The following is a 22,585-nucleotide window of genomic DNA, read 5'->3' on the forward strand; positions in this document are numbered from 1 at the left end:
ACCGAGCGCTTTGAGAGCGCGCCACTCTAGCACTCCGCTGCAGGTAAATTTACGCAGCGGAAGATTTTATCACAGCGGCGGTCTCCACAGCACTCCACCCCAGCTGAAACCAGGGGACTTCAGCGAAAGCCCGAGGCGTAACTCCCTCAGCTCGGTAAGCTGAACTGGACTTGTCGCTTGCGTTTTCCCTGGGAGTATTTGCCTCCCGGAAGAAAGTTTTGGACCAGCTATCGATAACTACTTGGGCGCGCCTCCGACGTCGAGGGTAAAGCAGTGCGGACTTCTCTCCAGAACTCTGTGAGGCCCGTTGTATGGTGGGTGAAAATATATATTTTTTTAATTTATATAGAATGTTCTATCCCAGCTCCATAAAGTAACTGCATAATTCAACGTTTTTTTACTTCGCCCTACGACCAATTCTCTCCTCCTCCGGGAAACCCAGTTTTAGCATTCTGCTTTCGTCTTCTTACATTAAAAATTACTGGATCGGCATATGCAATCTAGTCCAACAACCACCTTTAATACTCCTCATGAAAGACATTGTATTGTTGGCAGCGAGGCCCCGTAGTCATATCAATATGTGGCACTTGCTCCCAGTATGACAATACCGCAATAGGACGTTAATGATTTCAACGAGTCAATTTTCTAATAAAAATTGTGTCGATTGCTTATTGCTTAATACTGATAATGACCATATTAATTTTCAAATTGAGTTCGAACTATTTCGTCATAAATATTGGAACGACTCAGTCTCTTCGAAATTTTGGGGCTCTCAAAGGCAATGGCAAACGATCCTGAATTATAGTCGCTCGGGATTTAATTAAGGCAATTCCTCAGGCACCCTATCCAATTTTTCAATAAAAAGCAAGAAATAAAGAGCAAATGTTGCCGCCACCAAGGAACGCCGTAATGTGTAAAAAAGTATCCATAAGGTCCCGGCAAAATTTAAATTTAACTCCCAGTATCAACGCAATATTTACTTACCCTCCGAGGACATTAATATCCGGCTCTTTCTCCACTTCGACTTCATCTGTTTCCTTAGCGCTCACTCAACTTAGGGGCGATTTAGCAAGCGTCCCATCTCCTACTCTTATTACAATGGTAAAAAGAATTGGTGCCCGAATGACTATTAAGCGAGCTGAGAAACGATGGTAATAGTTGGGCCGTCAAAGGTAGTGGTTGCTTTTGCAGGTTGAAAGGAACTTTTTTTTCAATTTGAATGAATTATGGAGTCTCATTTTGCACACGAAGTCAAGGACATCCTCCCTTTTTATAACGATTCTCTTAAATATTATTGGTGCACAACGGAAATGAACAGTCTTATATCCTTCTTGATTTCGCATCTGCACAGCGACAAGGGATTGTATACGAAACTGATACACCAAATGTAAACAAATAAGGCATCAACAAATGGCATACAGGTTGGGGGTTTGGGTGCTGCGAAAATGGCCGCGAAGTGGAGGAACCTATTGGAAAACTTTAAACGGCCGAATCACTAACATTGAGAATTTTGCGAAAAGGAGCCTAATTTGTGATCACTACTATTAGAGAGATAGAGGTTGTGAGCTTCAAAATGGTATATAGGTTGGGGGGTCTGGGTGCTAGAAAAATTTCTGAAATTTCGACGAATCTTGGGAAAAATTTTAAATTTCTGCCGTCCACCAGTACATTGAAGGCTTGTCGCGCCTGGGGCCACTCCGGGGCATGGAAGCCTCACACGCCGTCGTTATCAGGTTCATCACTGAATTTACGACGGTGTCAGCTGCGACACCACCACCCCCCGAAGTGCCCCCAGCGCGGCCCTATCTGCTCCAAGAGCTTCGGCGAACTTCCCGATGTTCACCCTCGCGACATTCCACACGCAGAGGGAACGTTGTGTTGGTGCTCGCCGGCAAGTAGCGTCAACCACTTCGAACGAAATGTACTGATGATCACTTGCCGAGAAGTCTTCTAGGACTCGCCACCCGTCCACCGATGAAGCCAGAGATTCCGACGCAAAAGTGATGTCAGGAATGCTTCCTTCACAACCTGGGCGCATGACATTAAAATCACCGCCAACCAGGATTCGTCCCTCCGTGCTCGAAACGGCGTCCACCAGAGCATCAAGCCGTCGCTGAAAGTCCGACATCTTCTCATTCAGGTAAACGCTAAAAAACGTTATCCCTAAACACCAGATCCAGACAAACCCGTCCCTCGGCAAAAACACGGAGTCGAACGTTGTCCCGAACCCAGATGGCAACGATGCCCGATAAGTCGAGATATCATGAAGACAGGTCTTTGTTTCGATATTGCTCGCTAATCAGCACTAGATCAGCATTTACTTCCGCAGCCAACTGTGCTAGCAACTGGTGAGCGGTTGCACTCCGTTGCATGTTAATTTGCAAAATGCGGATCATGCCGTCCGCACCCTAGCCCTCTCCAAATCCGCCCTGAAGATCGAACACCGTCCCGGGCCCGCAGTGTGTGCGCCAGGATCCCTGCAGAGAACACAACTCTCGCTTTCCTTGCAAGTCTTCGCTTGATGACCCACTTGGCCGCATCTCCGGCATGCTGTCCTCCTGTCCGGACCCTCCATAGTCCAAACACCTGTAGCACTTGGTGGGGACTATCCGCATTCGTACCCTGCATACTATCCATCCGATTTTGATTCTCCCGCTGTTAAGGAGTTTCCTCGCATATTGCTCAGGGACTTCCACCATGGGAGGGACTAACTCTGTTTGAAATGATGTTACCGTACCGAAAAGTCTCAATATGGGTATCGTGATTACTGTCCATTTTTAAGGTTTAAAATTACCTTATTAAAATTGGTTTCCGTGTCCGTCTGCCTCTCTATCTGTCTGTTCGTTATACGCATTTTTTTAGGAAACGGTTATAGCGATTGACATCAAATTTGTTGAAAAGCTGGGAACTGTGAACGCTGGCGCATACAGTGAGTTAGATCCTTTTACGTCGAATGTAAGGGGTGCTCCTGATACATGTAGGAAGGGTATGTACATTTTTTTTTCACCAAATATAATCATGTGGGATAGGTCTAGATTGGTACTTTCCGGTCTTTTTTTTGACATTTTTTGGAAAGGTGGGGAGTGCGGGGGATCGAAAGCGATCATGTATTTAACGGGCCCTTTTGCAGAAAATGCCCTACCCAAAACTCTGGAAAAAATCAGGAGGCTGCCACTGTATGGTATCTAGGCTCAGAAATACCTTTCATACCGATATCCTTTGAAATGAAGTTAATAATTGTATATTACTATAATTTTTTTGTAATTGCTTGAAAACCCCCTTAAGTTCATACTATTACCACGAAATGTGTTTGCAGCGGTATATGCCATAACATACAGCATGATTCTATCAAGTTTGGTGGAAATCGTGCTATTACTAGTTATAATTGTTCAAAGTTGTCGTTCCATTACAAATTCAAGACTATAGAAGTCAATATCACCCGAGAGTTGATTGGGGCAAATGCACACTCAAATGTCTTAATATAAAAGATACACAAAACCTTTCATGCCTGAAGCGTTCAGCTCCGGTATCCCGACCTGTTTAACTCTGAGGCTCGCTTTTTTCGTTATAGTATTACAAAATTTTGGATAGGCAAAGCCTTTTTCTGCTTGTTCTGCTGATCCCAGCTACAGGTAGTGGAAATGGCCCCTTGTATGACTTCATTGTATCCAAGTTGCTATGGAGTGTCAGCATTAAACATCAAACTGTAGAGTATTCACTTTAGTTTTGTCAGTCTGTCGTATTAAATTCATAGACACTCTGGCCTGCTAACTATGTACAAATGGAATCATCGTGTATCGGGATTCTCTTATATGAAATGCAGGAAGCGTTTCATAGCCAACCGAGCTTCGAACTCAGATAGGGCTAGCGAAATCAATTGAAGCCAGGTTTTGTGAGAACGTTTTTGTAATGTCAGCGGTCCGGAAAAACGTCTCTTCTTTCATAATTTATATAACGGACTTTGCAGGTAACTTCGTGTGACAGAACAGGAGTTCAATTAGGGGCTTTCTGGAATTCCTTTGAAAACTGATTATAAGTACAATTTTTGTTAGACGTGGAAACAACCATTATGTTTGCTGTCAATTAAGGTTACGTCAAAAATAATTAGTTTACTGTTGAAGAAATATAACTTTTAGAAGAACTTTCAAATTGTTTCCCATGCAGACTTTTCTTCATTGTGCTGAGTAGAACTGCAAATGGTTTGCTCTTAGATAGTTACAAAGTTTCCGGGGATGCTAATTAAGAGAACAGAGTTCTGCAGGAATTGATTTCGTGCTTAATCCAATTACATAATTAATTAAGCCACTTTGTTCTGGAATAGTCGAGCAAGAAGTACCCGATTCCAAGTTAAGCTGAAAATTTGCAATTAATTGAATTTATTATTTGATTAAGAGGTGGATATCCTGTTAAAATCATTATTTGTTTAGGAAGTGGAACATGTCCTCTGTCCAGAATCGTGAATATCCCCTTTAAGTTAATTAGAGCTAAAATATCCATTAAGATTGATTTGGGAGGAATCCTCCATCATGCGGGATCGAATCATTTGGTCATAAAATTGCTTGCTATATTCTACCTGTAGCGTAACTCCATCATTTGATTTCTCTGCTTTGTCTCATCCTGAAAGCTGTTCTAAGTAACCCCTTCTTACTGGTGAGCATACTGGTGTATTATGTAGCGGAAAAGATTTCGGCAAAAGCTAGTTTACTCAAGTTCTAACACCGTATCTGCCTCCAAAATGCTGACTCCTTTTCGCCAGAATTGAGTTCCGTCCAGAACCCTTGTATGTTGAAGATGCCGTGATATAATCGCTTTTTGGTCGATCTGTCCTTGAACTATCATTAGGAGAGTTCAGATAGTGCTCGGGATAGTGAAATAACTCCACATACGTTTTGTTAACCGGCCGTTTACAAGAGGAAGAAGGAAGAGTCTTTATAGCCCGATTAGGCCCGCAGCAACTAACACTGTTAGCTATTAGGATGAGATTTCGGTGAAAAATTAAACTATAGAGATTATAAACCTCAAATCTTTTGCACACCTTAAAAACGGCAACTACACTCATTCCAGAAAACGAAACATCTCAATAGTATAATGCTACACACCAAGGGAGACATCTGATACAAAAGAGGAGGCTTTCTATGTACAATTCAATGCAATTCAAGAGAGGCTTCCTAACTAAATCGAAGACATCGAGAGCAGCAGTAAATTTCCAACTCACGTCCTTATTTTCTCGTAGGAGGGGCTTCGACCCTAGAAACTCAGCACGGTTCTCTTACGGGACCCGTTGACCGTTCGACAGTACGAAAACTACTTTGCGGATCAGACGGCAGACATCTTGATCAGCTCATTGAAGAATTTTAGTGAGGTCTAGGTCGCTATTTATAGGGTTTTTTTTTTTCAAGTGCAAATAAGATTGTTGGCTACTCAGGGTTTATGTTTACGTGCACCACAAAAGAACTTGCACGCACGTTAGAAACCGGAGGCCCTCTGACGGACGTTTAGATTAAACCCTTCAACCATGACAACCAGCACCCTAAAAGGTCGGTGGTTCTCAATAAAATAACATTCGATGACGTTCCACGTTTTGTGGATGAAGTGGTTAGTCACCGTAACATGGGTAGGGACTACTCCTCCAAAGAAACGACTACTTGCCTCGACCATCAACGCGCTCAAGAGAGGCAAAGCCTCCGAACAATTGTTTATCGTAGCAACGGCTACCTACGCGAACCTACTTTTCGCACTCATTCGTAAACCCCAGGAAGCTGAAGTCTTTTCGACTAAATGGAAGAAGGGGATGCTTGTTAAGAATTCGAAAAAGGGAACCCGTTTTCATTGTGCCATTTGGACGGGTATTTGCGTGCTGAGAACAGGCTGGTTTTTACTATGTCGTTCTTCATGCTGCCTTGTCTTGAGGGCGTGGAGAAGTTCAAAAAACCTCGATTACGCTGATGACATCTGATTGCTCTCTCACTCTAAAACAGAGCAAGTAGTGATGCACTGAAGATAAACAGCAAGAAAACCAAGGTTCTCAGTCTGCGGAGCATCGCAGTCTCCTTATTTATATTGTACACTTAGGAAACATGGTTTTTGTCTTCGTTTACACCGAACTGGTTGCCACTTGATGCATTAGCAGCACTAGACTCGCTTTTGCTGCCTTGTATAACATCTGGAAATGCAGTTATCTCAACGCCAAGTTCAAGTTCCAGCTAAATTTTCGCCCTGGAGTCTGCTAATGATGAATTTTGGGGCTCTATATCTACTTGGAGACTACTATGGCGCGGAGGTATGGGCAGATGCCCTTGACAAGAAGGTGCATAATAAGTGCCTTGCTCAAGTGCAGAGACGGGGAGTTGGTGTTTGCTTATCGCACTGACTCAGTACCTGCTGTGATGGTGATCGCGGGAGTGATCCCCGTTGCCCTCCTTGCTGAGGGACGTAAAGCTATCTACAGCCATAAGGGCCAAAACTTAAGAGAGGTGGTTGTTAGTGGAGAGTGTCAACGCACATTTACTGAGTGCAACTCTTGGTAGAATGAGCCTAGTGGTAGATGGGCAAAGTGGTCTTTATGCCGAAAGCGGACAAAAGGATCCTTTTCACCCTAAATCGTTCAGACTAACTTGCCTGACATCGTTCGTACTCAAAACGGTGGAGAAGGTCATAGACAACTATATTAGAACTAACGTTCTAAAGCGTAATCCCCTAGATCACTGTCAACACGCTTACCGGGCAGAACGGTCAACTGAAACTGCTCTGTATCAGCTGACAGAGGTACTACGGGATGTCATAGAAATAAAAGAAATTGCACTGTGCACGTTTTTGGATATCGAAGGAGCATTCGACAACACATCACACACAGAAATACAAGATGCCCTGAGCCGCAAAGGAGTGGGAAACACCCTGGCATTCTGGATGGGCAAAATGTTAGAAAGCAGGCAAATAGAAGTACCGACAGGTACAAATTCTATTATCATGAACACCACTCAAGGCTGTCCACAGGGTCGGGTACTATCACCGCTGATGTGGAGTATGGTAGTGGATGAACTCCTGGACGTGTTAACAAATACTGGAATACAAGTCCAGGTTTACGCGGACGACATTGTTTTAATCTATAGGGGCAAATATCAAGATACCCTATGTGATAGAATCCAAACTGGACTAAGGGTTACTAGTGCCTGGTGCAGGAAGGTGGGACTACGGATCAACCCAGCAAAAACCACCATAGTACCATTCACTAGGAGGCGTAAGCTTGATCACCTGAGAGCCATAACATTACATGATGTGGAGGTGACACGAGAAACAGGTCAAATATTTGGGAATTACGCTAGACCAAAAATTACTCTGAAAGACACATGTCGGAAAACCACGTGGGCTCTGATGACTTGTAGATCCATAGCAGGAAAAAAATGGGGTTCCAGCCCGAAGATATTACTACTACTACCGGTAGTATGAGTGAGGCGGGGAGCTGCCTAAATCGAAGGAAAATTGATATTCTTTCTTGGCGGTATCCCGAATTACTGATACCAAGGGATAACATGACAACGAGGTTTCACTTCGATAAGAAGTTTGATACACGTTGGAGTAACAATGCAAGCTGGGAGAGCGTGGTTGCGACATACGGCTTAAACCAGGAACTGATTATTTGGTACACTGACTGACTTAAAACAGAGGGAGCGGGTGCCGGTGTCATTGGTCCAAGGAAAACGTACTTTGAGCCAATGGGCAGGTACACTAGCATATTCCAGCCGGAAATATACGCCATAGACAAATGTGCCTCCTTCAATCTGCAAAGGAACTATAGGGAGCAGAACATAGCTATTCTCACCGATAGCCAAGCAGCGATCAAGGTACTTAGGTCAAACCAGGTGAACTCTAAACTGGTATGGGAATGCCTTGAGAGACTGAATACACTCGGCTCGTCCAACAAGGTTGAAAGGCAACGAGGCAGCGGACGAACTTGCCAAGAAGGGAGCAGGGACGCCTTGTGGAATCGGAAACGGTTCCATGGCTAATCTAAGAAATGAAGAGGAATGGTTGAGGGAACTATACTGGGCGGGCCTACCAGGGATAGAGCAGTCCAGGGTGCTTATTGGGGAATACGAACCCATGCGCACAAAGGATTGATTAAACCTCACCAAAAAGAACCTCCGAAGCATAGTGGGAATTCTCACTGATAATTGTCGGCTGCGGACACTGCCTGCAGGTTTTGTGAGGAGGATGACGAAACCTCTATACACGTCCTGGGACAGTGTCCGGCACTTGTGCAAAGTAGGTCGAGGCATCTGGGAGAACACTTAATACCAGATGCAAAGCTGAAACATCTGGAAGTAGGGAACATACTAAAGTTCCTGACGCTTATAGGCCTGCTTGAGATACTATGATAAATAGATACACTATAACCAGTAAAAGGGGCACAATAGTTCTTCAAGGACGCGGTGCGGCTTTCCTTTAACAGAATAATAATAATGGCAGATGTACTGCGCGGCTCATCGACAATTAAGATCCATGAATGAACGTACGGTGATATTGACTAATTCTTTACTCAACTCCTAAGCGGGCATGGAGATTTTCAGTCTTACCTGCACAAATTGTGTATTCTGCAATGGAGTGGCCGACGACGCTAAACATACCTTTTTCTCTTATGAAAGATGGGAAGGCTTTCATCGGCAGGTTTATGCAGACACAGGGGAGCTCCTTCTATATAACATCGCCAGGGAGATGCCGAGGAGCGCTGGCAGAGTTAGTCACGTTGCGCATTATGTTCGCGCACCTTCTTATTGCAAAGAATATTGGGTTCGCCTTATGGAGGGAATGGATGGGAAGGGGTTCACTTATCTAACAACTCCCTTCCTCCGCACCCCTCACATTGATGAAAGGAACTTCCTGATTTAAATGGTCCTAAAGCAGGGAAAGCGGGATGGCTAGCCCGAAATGATGTGTCAAAGGGCTCCAGGTTAGTTCTCTGATGACACAGGGAGGTGTTTAGTTGGTACTCCGATGGTGTACTGTTGCGGAAGTTCAACAGTCTGTGTGTAAACGCATTTACCTACCCTACTTCCCCAAAAGAAGGTCAAGTTGAGATGGTTCTGGTGAACATCTTTCGGTGTTGCTTCATTGGAATAGCATATGGAGAGGGACCCCCATTGTTACTTAAAAGATGTAGTGTTTGTGAACACTTGCCTGCGCAAACAAAGAACTTGGTCAACGCACATGCGGGAATCCGTTGGAGATTTGATCAGAAGTCGTAAGTGGGAATAGGTAGGTCACATATTAAGAAGAGGTGACAATTGGATTACTGGCTACGTCATGCAGTGAAATTCATTATCGGAAGAAGGCCAACAAGTGGGTCGCCGGAAGGGCACTTTGCGCAGATTAGTAGAGGAGGAATGGAGGCGTTTTGGGAACTCCTGGAATGAGTTGGGGCGCATTTCTATGAATCGTGTACGATAGTTTGTAGGTGTGGTTGAGGTGTTATGCATCACCGAAGGGTACTTAGCGGTCATTTATTTATATATGAGAAATTTGTAGATATACAAGAGTCAATATGAATAGGCTTCAGAATAAATAACGGGTATTCACTGCACTTTCTATGACATTGCTTTTGAAAATATCCTTTATACGAGATGCAAATGTAAACCTGGAAAGATCCTGGCCGCTTTTGCTTTTCTTTGAATGCATTTAAATAGTAACATAAAATCGTTAAATACACCAATTTAAATTTAGTATAAAAGCCTTTAATTCTCGTCCCTATTCCCTAATGTCCTAAACCATAAAGGCTCCTGCTCTACATTAGCCACTCGTTACTTTACTGTATACAATGAAATTCCCTCAGGCAGGCAAAGCACACATATAATAAATTGATCCTTCAGATGAAATTAAAATGAGAGAACTCGTTCCGACTCTTATTTTTTTCGGAAGTCCAACAAAAGCTTATACGGGACAGGACTAAATAGGAAAAGATTAGATTTCATTTATTCGTTTCCGTAATGGACATTTATTGCATGAAAATAGGCTGAAAATATAAATGCCCTCCGTAGCAAACGTGACTTGACAAACAAATGATATCGTCCTGCCAGTTCGGTCGATTCAGCTGGTGTCCTTTTGGCAAAATGTTTATGGCCACAAAATGTCATTGAATTCATTGTGATGGGACGTGCAAGAGGATGGATGGGACTTTTGTTGTTATTGAAACATCTAATTAAACTTATCGCGCTTCAGCAAATATAAGTAATTGTTGTGGGTGCGTCAGATAACTATGGGGAAATGGGGGATGAAATATCTCATCTTTGGGAGTTGTGGGATTTGCTAATTTGATGAGTTAATATTGAAGCCATAAATGCCACTAATTACTTGGATCTTTGTTTGTTTATAAATCAGGAAACTAAACAATCACGGAGTCCTTTAAGAAATTAAAGAAAAGTATTCTGTACTTGAAATCTTGGCATTTATAAATATTGCCAATAATACTAAGGATGGGATACTTTGGCGCACATCGGTATTACCTCTCGCTTTCATATAAGCTTTTCTTAATATAACATCTGGAAACAACTCTTCGGTGCCTCCTTTGCAAGGAAAATTAAGTCATTAGCATTGTATGATCATCCAATACACTCATTCTTTAGTGTATGTCCTAACTTCGTAAGCAATGAAGTTTCGTAAACGTTGGACTCGAATAAAATCCCTTAAGAGCATTTTTAGTCCTCAGATAATAGGGAGAGTCCTTGTCTAAGTCAGATGATTGGTAGATAATTAGTTAAAAATATATTGCATTTACCTTGGCCATTCAAGAACTGGCAATTCCTTGGTGAATTTTTTCGGCTTTTCATGAATGATAGTAGCAGCTTGTCTTTCATTTTGTCAAATTTGGCAATTTGGCGATGGCATCAACAATACCACGAAGCACTGCAGGTAACAGTTTCAGCACTCGCCGAAGCATTCTTCTCCACCATCCAGCTGAGGTTTCTGCTGAGGTTCGGGACGGATACCAAAGAGGGTGTACACAATTCTCGGAAATGGATCTTTCGCATAGACAAAGTATTCTCAGGCTCTATGCATATCCAGCAACTCCGTCTGTCAGATTGAAAATTGGCTGGACTCATTAAGGCAGGACATTCCTAGGTTGATTCAAATCAGCACTGGGAATGCCAACAGATGGATGACAAATAAAGTGCAGAGAATTTACAGAAACTCTGCCATCCCCAATGAGACACCGGTAGTTGAATTTCTAGACACACTAAAGCCGAAACTTTCTGTCATATGCAGGCGGTTACGACGGTATGGTGAAAGTCACTTTAGACGTGTCCACAATGCAAATTAAGTGAGGAACCAGCGGAGCTTTTTCAGACAACTCAACGAATCCCAACAGAGCGTCCAGAGAACACAGTTTTCGGTGGCGGAAGCGAAAGAATACTGGGGTGGACTTGGGGGTTACTCGCCCAGCATAAATTTTGCCGATATTACCGAAGAGGATGTTCGACGAGTCATAAACATCTTGAAGAACTGGAGGGGCCCAGGTCTGGATCGGGTGCAAAACTTCTGGAACAAAAAGTTCACAAGTATTCATGGTCGATTGGCACATAGCATAAATCAGGCTATTAGTCCACCCTTCCTCACTGCGGGGACTACCTACCTTATCCCTAAGAAGGGTTACTTGCTTACCAACCCTCTACAAATTCATAACGTCCATTATTAGTGGAAGGGTCAATGCGCACCTCGAGACCAACAACATTCTATCCGAGGAGCAGAAGGGCTGCCGAATTAGGTAAAGAGGTTGCAAAGAGCAACTCATTATCGACTCGGTAGTTGTAGGACAAGCAACTAAAGGCCGAAGAAAACTTTTTAGTTGCTATATCGATTATGCCTTCCTCCTTCCATTTTTTTTGTACTTGTTGGTGTATGGTTGAATCTTCAACGGGTTCCCCAACATGCTTTTGTGTATGCGTCGCTGGGAGTGTTTGCGTTGCTCTATCAACCGTCGTCTCCTTTGGCAGTGTTACGCAACCATTCCGGACCGGCTTTGTTATAAAAAGTTCGAATAGCCCGCACCTGATTTTTAATGGCGTGGTGTACATTGTCCCTTGGGCTGACTTATTCAGTCAGCTCTATGATTTTTTAACCCAGCCTGGTGAACTCATCCAGTTTGGTTGAGCTCGCGCTCAGTGTTTGGCTAGGTTGTCGCACGTTTTTTTGTTTTTTGGGGTTGTGGAAATCTTCAAAATACACTGGTCTGTGGGATTTTTACCCACTAAAACCACCCCCGACTCCCTCTTGCCCCGCGGAACCACCATAAGGTATTACATCACGGAGCGGAGTCACCTCATTCTACCTTGGTCAACTTTCTTCTATACGCGGTGCACGTAACCGCGCTTTTCCCCTCTCCTCTGCCTTTCACAGTTTATTTTGGACAGATGCCATCATGGAGTTGATCGCATCCCAATTCTCTTGATGTACTAGCATTTTCGGCACCAGATTTTCTGGTGCCAGCACCTCTCCTACAGTCTCCTCCAGATTCCTCTTTTCTTCCATAAATCTCGGACAATGGAAGAATGCACGCTCTGTGTCCTCTGGGACCCCATCGCAATTTAAACAGTCGGGTGAGGTATCCCATTTAAACCTGTGCAGGTATTGGCGATATCCTCCATGCCCCGTGAGAAACTGGATGAGATTGGCTTCGCTTTGTATATGTTCGCCATCTAATCTGCCAAGATGTCAATTGGCATCATTCCTGAGATGACGAATACTGCATCATCTGAGACACTCCTGAAAGCAGACTGTCCTCCTGTAGACTCTACTCAGTTTGGTAGCGTTCCCTGACATCCACAACGCCTCCCTCCAAACTGTGGTTGCATAGAGCATGATTGAGCTCACTGCTCTGGCTGTAAGCAGCCTAGAGGTCTTCCGTGGCCCTCGCACGTTCGGTATCATCATTGCCAGCTCCATACTATCAGTTGATGATTTGTTGCAAACTTACTGCACATGTTGCTTATAGCTGAGCTTCCCGTCTTTCACCACCCCCAAGTATTTGATGGTCGGCTTGGGAGTGATGATATGATTCCTGATTCTAATACAGGCGTAATATATCTTCTTGCGCTTAGTGATGAGGACCGTTTCTGTTTTTTCCTCCGTAAGTGTCAGACAAGAGCTCTTTAGCCAACTTTTAACAGACCGATTGCCTCGCTTGAGTACAACTCACCATCTTCGAGATGCTTTGCGACAACAACCAGCGCTATTTCGTCAACGTAACCCACCACTGTGGCTTCCCTCGGAAGGGGAAGATTAAGTACATCGTTGTACATGATGTTCCACAGTAGTGGGCCCGATATGGAACCCTGTGGGACACCCACGGAAACAACGTTAGCTTGGGGTCCGTCATCGGTGTCATATCGGAGTCTCCATTCAGCTAAATAACTATCGACGATAGCAGCGAGAAAGTCGGGAATATCAATCTTCGCTAGAGATTTCCGTATTAGATTAAAATTGGCCGAACTGAACGTTTAGGGTTACTACCACCCAATATTTGCTGGTACTACCTTTTCCGTGAATTGCATCTTCGACCAAGCCAGTAACCAATTTGATGGCATCAATGGTTGATCTGGCTTTAGGGAACCCTTACTGCCAATCTGAAAGGCCGCCTTGGCTCTCAACAACCAGGAGTAATCTATTATATATTACTCCATCCAACATTTTCCCCACAGTGTCCAAAAGACATATGGGTCTGTATGAACATGGTTCACCTGAAGGTTTACCAGGCTTAGGAAAAACTACCAACTTCTGCCGCTTCCATGGTGCAGGAAATATCCCCTCGGACATGCACGCTTCGAACAACTTAGCGAACATGTCCGGTCTGGATTGCACGGCAAGATCAAGGGCCTTATACGATGCTCCGTCCAGTCCCGGCGTTTTATTGTCTCCTATTCTACCACAGATATCGAACAGCTCGTCTCTGGTGACTGACGGAATTGCTGTCGCATTCATAGGTGGTTGGAATGTGTCGGTGCCTCCTTTTGCTGGGAGAATAACCCCTGGATGATTTTCACAAAGATGGTAGGACACGTGATCTGTCGAGGTGAACGGCCTCTGAATCATCCCATCACGATGTAAGCACTCCCTCACGGGTTTACGTCCGCTTCTGAACAGAGTTCCTTAAAGCAAAGCTTCGTCGGATGGCAAGCTTGAGAGTTTTGCGGACTGCCTTGTATGCGCGCTCTTTTTGCCCCTGATCGACCGCCCTCTGAGCTGCTCTTCTGGCTAGGTGGCAAGCTGATCGAAGGCCGGTCAGTTCACCATTCCACCAGTAGTTTGGTCTTCTACTGGGGAATAAGCACCTCCTTGGTATGGACGCGTCACATGCTTTGGCGATGCATTAAGCCAGATGGGCGGCCATTTCCGTTCCGGTTGATCTAACCACACCTCTATGAAGGTCTGCTCATCCAAAAATTTTGCAGACCAGTCGGAAATAATTTTCGGTTTCGAGCATGATAGCTCTTTGCTCCGTGGCTCGACACATGTTTCAAAGAAGATTGCCTGGTGATCGCTGTGGGTGTAGCGTTCGCTTACGCACCAGGACATACCACGTGCCAGCGCAGGGCTGACAAAGGTCAGGTCTACAAGCCTGAACTCCCGTTCTGAAAGGTGTTTACAGCACCTTCGTTAGTCATAACTATGTCTGACTCGGTGGGGCGTAGCAGCTGTATATATATACACCACTTATTTTTGCCAACACAAAGCACTGGCTGCCTTACTTGCAGTACATTGCATGATCTGTCGACCGGAAGCCCATATCGTCGCTCCACCAGTCGAATCTGTGACCCATATGCCACCGTGACGGTTTCTATAAGGCTCACTTATGGTGGCGATATCCATCTCAGATTCGAACGTGGTCTGCTCAAGTAAATTCTGAGCGATCCTGCAATGATTCAGGTTTATTTTAATAAACTTCATTTTCTCTTTGCAGTGAGCGCCTTCCTAAATTCCGGACATTTACTACTTCCGGCAATATCCCTCTTTCACCTTGTACAATAGACATTTGGAGTCCCTATTGCACCCCTTGGCAATATGGCCTTCTCCCCACACCTTCTGCATCGATCGGATCGATCAATGCTGCTGGTGCATACCTTCGCAAAGTGCCCAAACATGAGACATTTGAAGCTCCTCTTTAGTGAAGTTTATTCTCTTAAACGACAGACAACCTGAATCCGAACTTTTCCGGCCGCCAACAACTTCTGCGCTGCCTCCGCTGGTACACGTATTGTGGCCGTTTGAGTACTGTCATAGGCTTTTCGTAAACTCACAACAAACTCCTTGGCAAGTTCTTCCAACTTGAATTGCTCCTTCAGACCAGTACAAATTTCTCCTTTCGATGTCACTTCATCGAGATCCTTACATTGTATGTAGATCTCGTGTTTTTGGGCACGCACTGCGGCATTCTCCTGTCATCTGTTTTGCCCACGTTGAATCTTTTCAGTTCGAACATGAGATCCCCTTTCTGGGCTCTTCGGATTCGGTTCACATTTCTGCTCAGATCTTTTAGGTCGGGATCTGCTTTGACCTTTCTGAGTATCTCCACGTAGGACAGATTGCCCTTACTGGAGATATGATTGTCGCACGTCTGCCTGTATGTCCGCCTATCTGCCTGTATGTCGGTCTATCTGTCTCTCTGTCACACACATTTCCGGAAACGGTTATAACGATTGATACCAAATTTGGCGAAAAGGTGGAAACTGGGAACGGTCACGGATACAGTGAATTACATCTTTTCACGTCGAATTTAAGGCGGGTCCCCATACATGCAGAAGGGGGGTATAGATTTTTTTCTCCAAATATAGTCATGTGGGGTATCAAACGAAAGGTCTTAATTAGCACTTTCCGAATCCGGTGTTAATTTTGACATTTGTTTGAAGGGTGTGCGATTATTTCTCTAACGAACCCATTTTCAGAAAGTACCCAACCTTATTACGATATTCTTTTTTTTTGTTGAAGGTTTGACTAATAACAGCCAACTTCTACCGGAGATTTGTGCAACGAAAAAAACGTTTTCCTTCTTACCATCCTCTCCAATATCTTGACTGTCTTGTGCCAATATCTTCTAACAAAAATCCAGTTTTTCTGATACTAATATCACCGCCCAGAATATTTCTACACACAGATTCTGTGGTAACATAAATCAAGGTTAAAATATAAAATTGCCAGGAAAACAACTCCTGGCAATAATGTGGAATGGCCCCATGCTCACGTTTCCTCCAGGCTGTGGCTTAGTGATTTACGGCGCCACTGGAGAACGTTCGGGAGGCATTCCAAGTAGATATTTAACTACAGGCTTGCATCCACAGGTGTGTACAAACCCCTAAAATTTATTATACTGCCGAGCTTTCTGTTGTCTATTGGAAAATTCCAGAGCACACGTTTCCTTCGAGTATGTCCTCAGACGGTCCTGCTTACCTACATATATCATAAAATGAACCCCAATTTTCTATGCCCTCTTGAGCAATTTTTAAATCTCGACCCTGCACAGGCATCGGCATATACCCACTAACCTATATGGATGTTTGTATTTTTTTATTAAATGATAATTTAGAGCTTAGTTTCCTTTTGGAATCTGTGAATCGAGTGGGGACTAATGGATATTTGCCAATAAAAATATTAAATCTCAGCGTAAGGGCTCGAATATTATCCAAATAGGTATTATGGTATGAAAAAAAACCGATAGGTATCCTCTTGTATTCTCAAGGTCCGTTTTAAGATAGAAGGGGACGGAGATTCTTAAGTGGGTCCTCTCCTGTGGAATAATCGTATTGAATTGAAATGAAATATTATTGCCGGGCTGTAGACGGTCGTTTGGGGCTCAAAAGTGAGTCAGACGATTGCCACGCTTTATCCATACTTAAGGAATTATCCAGTTTTATACAACCGCACCTTATCGAGTTTTCTAAGTCCTACTAAATACAATTGTCTGGAAATTTATTATCTGGGATATTATTTCAGTTTCTAAGAGCTGACACCACTTATCTTGAAGATAAATTTTCGATGCCAAGAAAGATCATAAAAGTTTTTCAGTACCCAAAAGTAGCTTCTCAGATTTCAAGAAATTTTTCAGAAAAAATCATATCTTTAGATGTAAATATATTTTGATGTTTTCCTTCAATTTTAGGATCCCTTCAGATTTAGTCCACCATATTGGGATGCATGATTTGCAAGCTAAATCAGGACCATTCTGAAAAGTATTTGGGATTTAATATTTCAAAATTTACGGGTTGTCTTTTCAGAAAGGTTCACCCAAGGTCTGACATAAAATAAGTAATAATCAACTTCATTCAGCGTCCTGATGGCTCTCATCATTCCTACCCGCTTATTTTCGAGTCCAACAAATCTCTACATGAATACAATAATATTTGGTTTCATATCTCCGCCTAGCAAATGTCGGTCGCACCCTTTCAAATGAAAAAAGGATAAGACATTTGAGAATAAATTGGATTTTCGCTAACAGATATGTATCACTACTGCAAGACTAATAGGCAGATACGTCGGGACCATCATAAGGAAAATCAATTTGATTGGCATATTTCAGCCGAAATGATGTCAGTACTCATGGGCGACTGATATGCTCATTTGTGTAGGACTCACATTCACTTGTATATTCGTGAAGGATCTACTGGTACGCAGAAAATAGAAAGTTGAATCGTAACTCCAGAATGATTACGAATTATTTGTGGAGGAAGCTAAGAAAAACAAAACGGGCACTGGCATTATTCCTTGAATATAAAATATTAACATTTTCAGATATAGTTGGAATATATATATTAACCTCAGATGTAATTAGAAATTTCCATGTGACATAACAATGCTACCAGCTGTTAGTGACCCGCCTTGCTTTTCAAGCGTACTCTAATCCATGAAGATTGTTTTTTATAAATACTTCTTCTTCTTCAGCCTCTGTCCCATTCTCAAGCGGGGTCGGCTTGTCGTGATCGGTTTCGCCATTTGGCTCTATCGAATGACTGATCTGGATGCAATCTCGAGAAAAATTCCCATCCAGGGTATCAAGCCACCGTTGTTTCGGCCTGCCTTTGAATCGGTTACCATCGACTTCGATGTTCAGATCAATCTTGGCAAGTGAATTCTCGTTAGCACCAATTGCGTAACCATACCATCGAAGACGCCTCTCTCGCAATTTTTCTACGATCGGTGCAACCCCATAACACGGCACCAGTGGAATGCAACATCTTCGTTTCCATTACTGCAAGACGCCGTTCATTGTCTTTTATAGTTGGCCAACACTCAGAACCATAGAGGGCGACAGGACCGACGACATTGCGGTAAATTTCGCTGATACGTCGATCACAGAGAACACCAGTTGTGGAACGTCACTTCATCTAGGTTGCGCTAATGCGTGAAGCAATTGTTTTGTATAAATACTATTGTGATATTTTATACAGCGCTGGATTCCGAACAGTCGGCTGAATCATAAAACCAAAAACAATTTAATACATCTCCTAACCACCATGTCCAATAAGAAATTGTGTCAGATAGTAATTTATTACAGGCCTCGGGTATCACAATCTAGCGCTTGCCAGACCCGGATTGAATGGTGTGCTTTGCCCCGGCATTAGTAGAGCAGGTGAACCCGGGCAAGTGCTGATCATGCTTCGAATTTTGAGATCAGCTAAGCCTAGATCTAACGTAAGAGACCTAGAGTATCGGCTTTATCCGCGAAGATACACCCATTCCTGACTATTGCCGACCACATGCTTGCTCACACTGCGTTGGTGCAATTTTCGTTTAGAACAAAAACACTAAGACTGCGGAGATAGTATAAAATGAAAATGGTGAGACTCCCTTGTGGAAACGGCCAAATGCAGAGGAAGTCTTACAAAAAGATAAGACTTCCAGTGCGGGGCGGCAAGTCTAGTACTCTGTAGAGCTCCTATTTCAAACTTGTGATAAAGCTGAGTAGGAGCGTAGTCAACTGTCCTGGCCAGAGCTGAACAGAAGTGATTTACCAGCAAACACGCAAAACAGTGCTTCATGTTTTCTTGTAAGTCATTCCGCTAAGTTTGATATTTGGCCCTTGCGGAGCGAATCTTCATGTCTATCAAAACTGTTAGTGGCCGATGATAGCCACTCTCTATACGAAATGACCCAGTTATTAACAAAACGCTTCGGATCATCACTGGGAAGTCGAAAATCACCTTCCCCGATCTAGGTTGTTATGTAAACTATGCTGATTGGATAGTTTTCAGCTGGGGGTAACAGACTGTATCATAACGAGGCCTAATTGGCGCACCACGGCGAACTTCCTAATCCCATATTCATGGGAATCAAATTCACGAAAAAAGACAAGAATAAGAAATAAGCTGGACAACATATCACACACAAACTAGTCCATCAGGCGAAGGGAAATCCCCCAATACTGAGAGCCATGTGACTACACACATGAAGGGAGAAGTTGGGAAGCCAAGTAGCAAAGTCAAACCCAACATTGATTTCCTGCGAAAACTGCAACCAACAAAGGTCTTCCTTCAGAAGCGAGGAGCTGCAAAAGTACGCCTCAGAGACATCAGGAGGGAGGCAAACTACAATAGCGCAGAAGCTAAATGGTATCTGTGTTATCTAGAGGATAGATTAGAATCGAAAGAGGCCCTTGAAAGAGCCTCTAATAGTGGAACACGAGAAGTGCACAAAAGGGGAATGCTCCCAAGGAACCCAAATTCAAAACTAAGAGGGAGAAAATCCTGAGTAGATCAAGCGCAATGGTAGGAGCCAGAAGGGCCACGATAGCTACGCTAGCGCGGTGAAGACCATCCGACTAGCTATACTGCCGAAATTATTTGCGAAGCACATACCCACTTGTAAGAATCAGAAAATCATTCTTGCCATCGTGCAGATAGCAAGAATGCGCAATGCAGAGGTGCAAGAGATTGAGCGCAAAATCCATTGGGACTCCTAAATATGGCACCTAAGCGATTACATGCGTCATCTATTGGTGCGATGTGCCGGGGCAGAAAGAGAACCTGGCCGGAATGGGACCAGAGGGCCAGGGGAGGAAGAGGTTGAATAAACCACAGAGGCACCCAGATTATACAAAGCTATGGCCAAAGATATTGCTCTATCTTATCTGCTTCTATCTATCTGAAGAAGAAAGATGGGACATTTACCGGGAGTCCGGAGGGCAGGAGTATCTGATTCTCAGAACTGAACTCAAATCCTGGTGTTGTAACCCACTGCCGAAGACAACAACATTCTTCTTGACTCAATATAGGCAGAAGAAGGAAAAAAGAAAATTGGAAACTATTAAAACAACTATGCTCGTAAAGTAAAGTAAAATGGGAAACTCAAAACTATTAAAGCCACCCAGAGGGGATGGAATTTTTTCAGCACTACTCCAGGTAGGCCTAGAAGTCATTTTAAGATCTTTTCCAAGGGTCCAGCCGAGCAAAAGTGATCTTTATTTCTAAAGCGCGTAAAATGATGCTCTTTTAGTACAATTTCCCCGATATCTTTTATACCCGAAATAGTGAAGAAGGTCATAGATAATTACGTTTGCAATAACTTTCTAACAGGTAGTCCCTTACATCCATGCCAGTACCTTCACTGGGCAACACAATCAACCGAAACTGCCCTGTAGCAGCTGACGGATGTATTACGGGGCACCAAACAAATTAAAGTAACAGCAACATGTAAGCTTTTGCACATTCAAAGAGCGTTCGACAACACATCGCATGTAGACATCCCAGGGGACCTGGCCCGCACCTGACTCTCCGGATGGGCAGGATATTAGAGAAGAGAAGAGCAAAACACTGAGCGTTACGAACTCTATTGCCCAATAGGGAAGGAGCCCATATTCAGAAGATACGTTCGCTGCCATAGCTTACAACGAAATACAAATGATAGCGGACCGCGGATGATCCAATTAGCAGTGTCACACGAAATAGTTGTTGAAAGTACCTAGTTGGCGCGGAAAACGGTCCACAAACATACATGGGCCTCTCCAGAAGCCGCCACCTCTCAGCCTTGATGAATGTCAGAACATATAGGGGGACCAATATAGACTCGGACCACTATCTCGTTGGCATGGTACTTCGAGCTCCAATAACAACACCACCCAGAATCCCCTCTGACAATCAGGTGATAGTAAACACTGAAGCCATCGACAACGCAGCCCTCCGCGACACCTATAAGAGAGAAATGGATGCCGCAATGCACGAAACATCAACAAATGATTTCACAACCACCTGAAGAACGTTATCATTGATACGGCCACAAACATACCTAGCCTCAGCCGCAAGGAAAGTCGGAAAGGCTGGTTTGACGATGATTGTAAGTTAGTTACGGAACGGAAGAATGCTGCATACCAAGTAATATTGCATTCTCAAAGAACACGCGCAGAGACTTATCACGAATTCCGTCGAATGGAGAAGAGACTTCACAGAGGGAAAAAGGAAGCCTGGGAGAACCAACAAATCTGTGAACTAGAAAAGTACAGGGAGCAATCGCACCAGGCAGGGAAGTTTACCAAAAAGTCAGCAGGATGAAGCCTTATACACCTCGATGCGCATCCTGTCGGGACAAAGCGGGGAACCTGATTTCTGAAAAAATGGGCATATTGGAGCGATGGGTTGAGTATTTTGATGAACTGCTCAACAACTAAAACATCGGCGCATTGGAAGTTCCGCCAACTGAAGACGGCGGACAAATGCTTCCACCAGCAAACACAGAAGAAACAGTTCGTGCAATTCATCGGCTTAAAAACCATAAGTCGACAGGAGCCGATGGAATTACAGCCGAATTAATTAAATATCAAGGCGACCAGTTACACCAAGTGCCTCATCAACTGATGCTCAAGGTATGGGACAGCAAATCAATGCCTGACGATTGGCAACGAGGCATTATCTGTCTCATACATAAAAGGGGTATATCACACAGTGCAGCAATTATAGGGGTATCATGTTGGTGAGTACCATCTATAAGATATTCTCCCCTATCTTGCTAGGCTGGATAGCCCCATACGGCCAGAACATCATTGACCCATACCAAAGTGGTTTCACTCCAGCCAAATCAGCAACAGGTCAGATTTTCTCTCTGGGCAAGCGATGGAAAAACTGCTGGAATATGGACAACAGTTGCACCATCTATTCATTCCTCGACTATGATAGCATAGCCAGGGTAAAACTATACACGGCCATGAGAGAATTCGGTATCCCGACGAAACTAATAAGACTGACTAGGCTGACCCTGACCAATGTGCGAGGCCAGATAAAAGCAGCAGGATCACTCTCAAGACCATTCAACATCAACAACGGTCTACGGCAAGGTGATGCTCTATCATGCGTCCTCTTTAAACTGGCCCTCGAGAAAGTGATCCGTGATGCTGAGGTAAATGCAAGAGGCACGATCCTCTTTAAGTCCGCTCAACTATTGGCCTATGCTTACGATATCGACATTATGGGAAGAACCACCCGAGACGTACAAACTGCCTTCATCTAGATCGAGCAGGCGGCGCGAGATCTTGAGCTGCACATCAATGAAGGCAAGACAAAATATATAGAGGCAACGTCAGCACCGAAAATCAACCAACCAACAACATCAAACCGCACTG

This window comes from Hermetia illucens, chromosome 2, assembly GCF_905115235.1.
Source record: "Hermetia illucens chromosome 2, iHerIll2.2.curated.20191125, whole genome shotgun sequence".
Taxonomy (NCBI): domain Eukaryota; kingdom Metazoa; phylum Arthropoda; class Insecta; order Diptera; family Stratiomyidae; genus Hermetia; species Hermetia illucens.